The sequence below is a fragment of the Cyanistes caeruleus genome, unplaced genomic scaffold, assembly GCF_971803275.1.
Source record: "Cyanistes caeruleus unplaced genomic scaffold, bCyaCae1.hap1.1 HAP1_SCAFFOLD_321, whole genome shotgun sequence".
Classification (NCBI taxonomy): Eukaryota; Metazoa; Chordata; class Aves; order Passeriformes; family Paridae; genus Cyanistes; species Cyanistes caeruleus.
Genome location: NW_028256091.1, coordinates 29,696 through 38,001, shown reverse-complemented (window position 1 = coordinate 38,001; position 8,306 = coordinate 29,696). Strand labels below are relative to the sequence as shown.

At 41.3% G+C, this 8,306-nt stretch overlaps 1 long non-coding RNA gene across 1 annotated transcript; it reads left to right on the top strand.

Moving 5' to 3' along the window:
* The first annotated feature begins 1,005 nt into the window (after positions 1-1,005).
* On the top strand, positions 1,006-8,056 carry LOC111927804 (uncharacterized). The gene is made up of 3 exons (XR_002863765.2): positions 1,006-1,104; positions 1,394-1,592; positions 7,628-8,056. It is a non-coding gene; the product is annotated as an uncharacterized LOC111927804 (long non-coding RNA).
* Positions 8,057-8,306: the final 250 nt, after the last annotated feature.

The window sequence follows — 8,306 nt, the reverse complement described above, 5'->3', positions numbered from 1 at the left end:
TATCATTTTCCTATTAAATTATAATTCTGACTTGCGATCTCTCACTGGTTTGATTTCAAACTAGTACATTGATGGCTACAAAACAAAAGTCAGATTTTAACAATGAGGGAATTAACTCTGGAAGCAGCTCATCAAGATGTGGTGTGTGTCCTTCTGCCTTAAGTCTTCATAGCAAAGCTCTGTGCTCTCTGAAATGTGTGGTAGGACTCAGACTAAAAGTTTCCAGCCCAGCTGCAGGCATAGTTGGCTAAGAAGATCCCTGTTCACTCTTTGTAACTTTTAGACCCTTAAAAATCTTCCTGGCTGAGCTTTAGTTTGGTGTGTGTGTGAGGAAAAAATATAAAATCTCCTTTCAGTCTAACACTGGGAAATAATTTCAGAAGACCTTTGCAATTAGTTCTTTTTTAGTAGTTCTGATGGTTTCTCTTCATGATTTGAATGGCGCTGAGCTGAGTGAGGTCCAAGAAAGCTGAACTACACTGAACTTGATAAGACCTTCTCTCTCTGGATTTGCACCCCTTTGCACTTCTTAATTTGATAGCAGATACCCTGTTAAACAGCTGATAGATAGTCAGAAAATTCTTATTTTATTCACTTGCCTAAATTAACACTTTTTATTACATTTTTTTTCACCATGCTCATCAGACATATTGCACATCCAAAGTGAACTTCGTTTTTGATAGTGATGGTGCTGAACAACTAATTTTCATGGCACTTAGGTTTGCTTAGTCATCAGGAATAATATTTTAATTGTTCTCCATCTCTCAAAAATGATAATTTAATGATGATTAATTTAAATAAGTCACAGCTGCAGGAAATACCCCTCAGCTCAGGCATGGGGCTTCTGCTCCACTGGCTGCAGGGGGATCACCTTATCCCTTTCCTCTTTTTGCCCTCCTTTCAGTGCTTTCAGGGCTGTTTTCCACATTTCCGCCCCTCACTCCTCACTGTTGCTTTTTGCCCTTTCTTGAATGCATTTTTCCCCCGAGGCACTGCCAAGGGGCTGTGCAGTGCCCGCCTGTGGGGCTGCCGCAGAGCCGCCGGAGCTCGCGGGGAGCTCCACAGGCCGGCGCCTGCCATCGACACAGAGCCACAGGCATGGAGGTGTGAGGGGCAGTGCAAACATGCTGCTTTTCCATGTGGTGTTGGCTAAAAATGTCCTCCAGTGAGCTTCTCCTTCAGGCCTTGTTTCAGTCAGGTGGCCCTGGGGCCCAGGTGCAGCTGTTGGAGTGTGGAGGCCCGGGGCCAGTTCACCTGAGGCAGCAGCCTGGCTTTACAGGAGAGAAGATCTTGCCAATCTTTCTTGACAAATTTGGTCTTAAGACTGTAAATGACAGTTTATTTTAAATTTACTTTTTTAAAAAGGCTGAATTATTGCTTGGTTTATTTTTAGGTAAACTTTTCTTCATGTGGTCAAGCTGGTGTCTTGAGCAAAAGCAAGAGGAAAATGTGTGTAGCGACCAATGCCCAAGGATAGCCTAGGGTTTGCTCATGGCCTGCAGTGCTAGGGAGAGCTCTCCCATCCCTTCAGTGCTTTTTCCTGGTTTTATGACTGCAATTCAGACATCTCCTACAAACAGTATCACTAAAAGGTATGTGCAGTTGGGTTTTATTTCATTTTTATTTCTCTGATGTCTGCTCTGGCTCTTTTAGCAGCTTGGCATTTCTGTATCTTAATCTTCTCAGTTTGCTAGCAAGGAGAGGAAGAAATGTACAAGTACTGGAAAAAGACACATTATGGCAGCAGAATTTTCTCCTATGATAGCAAGAGCAGCATTACATCCCATTCCTGTTGATGAAAGGCTCTAGTTCACCTCTGGACACTCTCCTCCAAGATTAACTTAATTTTTTCCTTTCTCTGTGTTTTTGTTTTGCTCATCTTCCTGTAAGAACTAGAAGAAGATTTTTTTAGTCAAAGAGGAGTGATTCTACCCTACAAAATTTCTTGCTAGGTTAGAGGCTTTCAATAATGCACAGAAGAATTAAAACAGAGATACTGCTGTGAATGGCAAAAGGAAGGAAAGCTGCCTTGAGGGCACATTCAATAGGCTATGGGAGCTGGGACACGCTCGGAGACTTCAGAATACCCATCCAAAAAAGCCCCAAGTTAATTATCGTGCCCTATCTCCCTTTTTCCACCAAGCAAGAGGCAACCACTGGAACAAATATTCAAGAGAACTGCAGTGGGTGACTGTCATTTTGCTGATCCATCTTGTGAGGGACCCAGGAGTTGAGAGTTTTGTCACAAACAGAGGATTTCAGCTGAACAAAAGCAAGTACAGACAAAATTGGGCAAGTGAAACCACATAACCTTTGCAAGGTTATGTTCACCCCCATCTTCTCCCACCTGGTGAAATGGTCTGGGTATGGGGAGCAGCCACATGTGCTCCACCCAGCCCTTGTAGGCCTAGTGTTTATCATGGTCCATGCATATGTATTTAAAACCTTCTCCATGTCTCCATGTGCATCTGGTTTTTATAGCCACCATATGACTTGATTTCCCACAGGAATTCTTCATTTCTGGTCTGTCTATGCATCTCCGTTCCACAGCAAGCATTTGTACTGTGGCTTTACAGTAAACTAAGTTTCTTCTCTATGTCTGTAGCATTCAGTCTGATGAGGTTACATGAAAGTCATCCACTTAAAATTATGGTTCATAGTTTTTTGTCTTTGAGATTTTCTGCACTGGGAATCTCTAGGAGTTACCTTAATTTTCAGACAAAATTCTTATTGAAATCAGCGAAGAAAACCAGGGCAGATATTTAGGTGCCTGAGTACAAAGTCAGCTTTAAACACTGAGCTCTGCCAGTCTCTTGTGGTGCACTGAGACACACTCACTGCTAATTGCATAATAAATCAGGGCAAACTGCAAGGTGCTGTGGTGCTCTGGAGTAGCCTTTGCAAACCTGCAGCCTCTGCTCACCAAGCGGCTCTTGCCCCATGTGAACTCACTGTCCTGCTGCTCCTGGATCCTTAGCTGATCCAGCTAAAATTAGTTAAACCAGATAGGAAAAAATGTGTGCTGGTGAATTGATGAACCAGGGATCCCTGGGGTTTAAAAGCATTAATCCTCTTAATTTCAATAGCAGTGAAGCTTTTTAATTGCTGAGATGGTATTCCAAACATTCCCTAAGGGAAAAGCTGGTCTTCCCCTGTTGTGAGGTTAGCTGTCTTCCTGGGAATAGATGGAGCTCATGGGAACTACAGGTAGGGACTGAACTGTATCTTGGATAAAACGGTCCAGTGTGTTGCAGGCACACATGTGTCTCTTACTGTGGTGGATAAACCTCTAGCAAATGATGAAACTCATGCCAAATGAGAGGCATTTCACTGAGCCCTAAGGGTTTTGGGGCAAGGTGTGCTGGCTGCCTCCCATACCAGGAGCTGTTGTTGCAATGGGGATGATGGTGTGTTGCAGCACACTTGCAGTTAGGTTTCATTTACAAATAACTTAGTAAGGCTGTTCTGGTTTTACTTACTTGTTTTTGAAGGGCAGGCCTTCCCTGCTGAGTTGTCAATTGCCAGGCATCTAGGAGTGTTTCTATCCTTTCATGGTGATCAGAGGTAAAAAGAAGAGGGATTGCAGCAGTAGTTCTATGTCAGTCCTTGGGGATTCAGTCCTTGGTGTGAAATGTATAAAGACCATTTTATGTGATAAATCACAGCAGGGACAGGCACGTCTGTCATAAACAGATTCATACTCCACAAGATGCTGAACAAACAGGGAACAAAAACCTGGCTATTGTCCTAGCTAGGTCAGTGGGACAGTTCATATGTAACCTGAAATCTGTGTGCACGGCTCCTGGCATTGGTGCCAAACACAGAATGGTGCTGCCATCCCATGCAGATATTCTGGGTTTCAGAGGAGTTCCCAAATAGAGCCAAATTCTGACACAAAGCTGCAAAAGTTAGAGGAAAATTTAATGTAACTTTTGAATCAGATTTAAATTTAAACTTAATTTAAATACTTTTTTCACAAATTTAAAATTTTATATTGTACTTTGCACATTTCATTTTTAATACCTTTTTTATCGTAAGGTTTCTAAACAGATGAAATGGGAAAAAAAGAAATTTCTGTAAGCATAAAATATCCTGTTTCTTTCTTCCTGATTGTTTTGGGTTTTTTGGTTTTTTGTTTTTTGGGTTTTTTTCCAATGGGGAGTTCATCACAAATGACCCTTTTGTAGAAATGGCTTTGATTTTGACAAAGTTTTTACTTTCTGATGAAAAACTATTTTGGTAGAAAATCTCCAGAAATGTCAGTAACGAGGACTCTTAGCCTCTGTAGCTTAAATATTGTTAGTGTGACAGGGTTTTGAAGTTAACTCAAGGATCCAGATATTTTGGGGGTTCAAAATGAAGTCCAAAGCTGTAAAACCTGTTTTAGCTTTATCTGCACCTTTACAAGCACCTTTAAACAGGCTCTACCCTGTTTGTTTGCTCCTTCTGTATTTGTGCATGTGTGTGTTTTTGGAGTTTTATATAAGGGCAACTGGTGAACAAGCACACTGGAGATAAACTGTTTCTCCATGAATTTCAGGCTGAAGCCCAACCTGATTTATTAACGTTTTTCCCTATTTGTAACAAATGTTTTTCTATTTCCCCTATTGGTTGGTGACACCGTTCCTGTGGTAAATGAACTGACATGTGAAGGTAATGATGACAAGGGGCTGATAATGGATGGTGAGTGGAAAGGGGGAGTTCGGTGCTACAACATGCCCTACTGAGGTTGATCCAAGGACACCTATCAATCAAAATGGTGACAGCAGTCAGGGAAATTTAATTGGAGATTCATTGAACCCTTAATGATGTGACAAAGAAAAATAAGGAGGCTAAAAAAGGCTTCTGGGCTTTTCTTCCCCTTCATTCTGCCAGTTCTCCGAAGGAGAAGGGGACCGTGCGATTGCCACAGGCACCTCTTGTCATTGCATCTGTGAGAGGTAGTCAACATGCATTGAAAGGGAGCAAAACTGAGCTGGTGTGTATATGTATAATATACATATATATATATATTTCATTGCTTCAGTTCAGAAAGGGGGGTTGCCAAAGATCTTTTCTTTAACTTATGTGGCAGGCCAACCTGCCTCTTGGTCATAATTGAAGGTATATAAGGAAAAGCTAACAAGGTTACTTGTGCCTTGCATGAAAATGTGGAAAAGCCATGTACTGGTGTGGGCAGTGTTCCCTACAGGAAGCTTTTTCCTAACCCCCATTCTCCTAATCTTGTTTTATCACCAACAAACACTGTGAGTTACGTTTGGGAGCATGCAGTCTGCTGGAACTTGAGAGCTCAGTTACCTGGCTAGTAAATGATAGCATAGATAAAAGGCTACTATTCCTTCTGAGCTGCCTTTCAAAACTAGCATGGGTATTTAGTGCATATGGATAGCTTCTCTCGTTTGGCTTTTGCATACATTTCCATGAATTATACATTATTATTATTTTAGTGGGATGCCCAATATGTGGAATAGACTCTTGGCTGATGCAGAGAATCTGTTAATTTTTTTTTCACCCATAAATTCTCTCTCTTTGAATATGCCATGTAAGAGATGGCTCTTTGGGTTGGAAAGACTCTGCTGGGAAAATACTTCATACACTTGAGATATTATTACTTTTTTTTGTTGTCTGAAAAACCCATTCACTCCCCTGCTTTTATTCAGCTTGCTTAGTTCAGTGTTGAATCTGAGTTAAATGACAGTGAATAGTGTGTTTTAACAGAGAATGTTGAATTTTATCTACATCTTTAAGTTCTCTTTAGTCTGATCTGTTCCCACTAAACGAGACTAAACCATGTACCTCTACCTGTCTCAGTGATAGTCCTGAAGTACAGCAACAACTACTGTGGACATATCTAAATATTTGTGTTGCTAAAGAGCTAAATACTTTCATATTTGGATATCTAAAGAGCTAAATACCTAAATATAGTGGTCATGAGCCAAGTCACTAGGCAGATGTAGCCTTTAATGTGATGGTCAGAATTTGTTTTGGCCAAATTTGTAAAGATGTGGGCAGAATGAAAACATAAAGGGAAAACCTTCTTGATTTTCCCCTCCCTTCCTGCAGTGAGCTGAGAAAAGCTGATAGGAACCGATCAGGATGTAGAGTGTACGATAACACACAGCATAAGATGGGATTCAATAATCCTCGATTTATCTCTTCTTATTTCTGAAGCTGGTGATGTGCATCAATAATTAAAGTGAATGGCAAGCTGCAGTGCCACCCTGACCTCTGGGATACCAGTTGTCATTAATAATAATGCAGTCAGACAATAAGGTTTTAGTGCCACATTAAAACAGACAGGATGAGAAAACGGGGATAAAGCCAAAGGGATAAGCCAAACCCCTTGGTTTCATCTGGGTATCCTTTCATGCTGATCTCTCTCTTCATGCTCTTTGATTCCAATTATTCCCCTCTACAAGCAGGAATATTTGTTTAATTATGCTATGGGATGGGAGGAGCAAGGAAGAGCAGATTTGGATCTACCTACCCATGGTTTGGCTCTCCTTTAGTTGTATTTTCTCCACAAAAATCCCTACTTGACTTGTCAGAGACTGAATTTGGAGACCTTGCATGCCCAACTAGATCTGGATTGGATCCATGTAGTTTTAGTCAAAAACTTAAGGGCCCATGCTGGAAAATTTAGTCACGATTCCTTTCCTGCCAGGTGAGAGTGTGGCTCACAGCACTTTTGAGCTTACACCAAAACTTTCAGAAAAAGCACTTCTCTGTTATGCTGCTGTCTGCATACCTGTGTAGCTGAATTAACCTGCGTTTATCACTGTGCAGAACTTTTCCAGTGTCAAGTGAGAGCATCTGCATTTGCCAGCCTCCCCGTGCCTGCCCTAAAGCCCACAAGACACCTGTGGGATGTAATACTAGAAGAGTCTATGTCAGAGCCTACGTGTCATTCCTACACGTTAAAAAAAAAAAAAAGTGAAGTTATTTCTAAAAGCCTTCAACTTTGCCAAGGCTCTGCTGTTTGTCAAAAGATAGGTGAAGTTTTGCCACCGATTTTTTTGACTGGTGAACTTAGAATCCAAAGTCAGCCCTGTACCAGTGTCCTCTACTGCTCCTCTCTGTACCACTTGAACCCCTCATAGTACAGGGATAGAAATGGAAATCTTGTGTCAAATAAAAATGTATATATATAAAAAATGTGTATACACACACACACACACACACACACAAATGTATTCACGGTCATTTTTGGATAGTTAAAGACTGATTCTTCTCCTCTTTTCCATACTTTCACAAATGCAGAGCAGTTTCTCTTCCATTTGACCTACAGCCTATTTGTGCCCCTCTTAAAATCGTTTCCCTCCCCTCACTGCATTTCCAGTTTGGCAGTGCTTCCTACTGCCAGCACACATTCTCCTAAATTTAACAGCTGCCCTTGAAATGAGATTAGGCTTTTATATGCATCTGGCACCAGACATATTTGTGAGAGTGGATTTAGGGTGTTAAAGGGTGTTTAGGGCCACACAGGGTGCGCTGTGTATAGGAGCCTGTTAGCAAGAAACTGATAATCTGTGGTACAAGCTGTATGCACTTCATCTACTTTTACCACACTGATCAGCTCTCAGAAACACAGGCTGGCACTAATCTTATTTTTTTTTCTTTTTCAAAGGGCATCTTCCCTGACTCCTTCAGCTTACCTGTATTTTTGGTACCTTTGGGACAGCACCACTGAGTCAGCATTTTGATTATGGTTGATCTTCTGGCCGTAACCTCAATGTGACCATTGGCACTGCAGCTGTCATTGTGTGCTATTTCCACCCCCCTGTATTTGTACTGCAGGAAAAATGTGCAGAAAGGAGTGATTTGGGAAATCATCTGGATGGGAAAGGTAGCCCCGAACACATTTATTTCAGAAATGTGAAATGTGCTTTGCCCTAGAGCTCCATGTCCCAACAGTCCTGCAAACTTGGGAGAACAAGAATCCTCTCTTCTTTGCCATTTCACCCAATCTCCAGTTAATTTGATCTCTATCTGAGACCACCAGGGAGAGAACATCTATTAAACAATAAAATAGACCGATTGTGATGTATTTTCAACCGCTTTGGGGGAATTCTACAAAATTAAGTATCAGAATTGTTTTTCTTATTGGCAACTATTGATCTCTGGCTGTGCCAGTTTCTCTCATTAACACTTTTATTACCTTGTCAATCACAGCACAACCTGCACTAACCAGAGGCTAAAAGGATTTACTGTTATTAACAAAACTGTCTGGTGCCTCAGAGCAATAAAAACAGCTGAAATCACTGGGGGAGGGAGAAGTCTGCAGAGATTTTGGTACCATTTTAGTC